At 39.4% G+C, this 1,220-nt stretch overlaps 1 non-coding gene across 1 annotated transcript; it reads right to left on the bottom strand.

The window, feature by feature from the left end:
* Positions 1-390: 390 nt before the first annotated feature.
* Positions 391-498, bottom strand: LOC112731295 (small nucleolar RNA R71). Its single transcript, XR_003167080.1, has one exon. It is a non-coding gene; the product is annotated as a small nucleolar RNA R71 (small nucleolar RNA).
* Positions 499-1,220: the final 722 nt, after the last annotated feature.

The following is a 1,220-nucleotide window of genomic DNA, read 5'->3' as shown; positions in this document are numbered from 1 at the left end:
AATAATAATGGTGGAGATACAAGGAATTTGATTGGGGACTTTACTACACCAAATTCCAACTTACATGGAAGAAGCATCTTAATCCCTGCCATTGGAGCAAACAATTTTGAGCTAAAGCCTCAATTAGTTTCTCTGATGCAACAGAATTGCAAGTTTCATGGACTTCCATCAGAAGATCCTTTTCAGTTCTTAACTGAATTCTTGCAAATCTGTGATATTGTTAAGACCAATGGGGTTGATTCCGAGGTCTACAGGCTTATGCTTTTCCCGTTTGCTGTAAGAGACAGAGCTAGAATATGGTTGGACTCTTAACATAAAGATAGCCTGAACTCTTGGGATAAGCTGGTCACGGCTTTCTTAGCCAAGTTATTTCCTCCTCAAAAGCTTAGTAAGCTTAGAATGGATGTTCAAACCTTCAGACAGAAAGAAGGTGAATCCCTCTATGAAGCTTGGGAGAGATATAAGCAACTGACCAAAAAGTGTCTTTTTGACATGCTTTCAGAATGGACCATCCTGGATATATTCTATGATGGTCTGTCTGAGTTATCAAAGATGTCATTAGACCATTCACCTAAAGAAAACGCCTGCAGAAGCTCAAGAACTCATTGACATGGTTGCAAATAACCAGTTCATGTACACTTCTGAAAGGAATCCTGTGAGTAATGGGACACCTCAGAGGAAGGGAGTTCTTGAAATTGATACTCTGAATGCCATATTGGCTCAGAACAAAATATTGACTCAGCAAGTCAATATGATCTCTCAGAGTCTAAATGGATTGAAGGAATCATCCAACAGTACTATAGAGGCATCTTCTGAAGAAGAAGCTTATGATCCTGAGAACCCTGCAATAGCAGAGGTGAATTACATGGGTAAACCTTATGGAAACACCTATAATCCCTCATGGAGAAATCATCCAAATTTCTCATGGAAGGATTAACAAAAGCCTCACTAAGGCTTTAATAATGATGGAAGAAACAGGTTTAGCAGTAGCAAGCCTTTTCCATCATCTACTCAGCAACAGACAGAGAATTCTGAGCAGAATCCATCTAGCTTAGCAAATATAGTCTCTGATCTATCTAAGGCAACTCTAAGTTTTATGAATGAAACAAGGTCCCCCATTAGAAATTTGGAGGCACAATTGGGCCAGCTGAGTAAAAGAGTCATTGAAACTCCTCCTAGTACTCTCCCAAGCAATACAGAAGAGAATCCAAAAAGAGAGT

The sequence above is a fragment of the Arachis hypogaea genome, chromosome 12 (genome assembly GCF_003086295.3).
Source record: "Arachis hypogaea cultivar Tifrunner chromosome 12, arahy.Tifrunner.gnm2.J5K5, whole genome shotgun sequence".
Lineage (NCBI taxonomy): Eukaryota > Viridiplantae > Streptophyta > Magnoliopsida > Fabales > Fabaceae > Arachis > Arachis hypogaea.
This window is presented reverse-complemented; position numbering and strand designations above follow the sequence as displayed.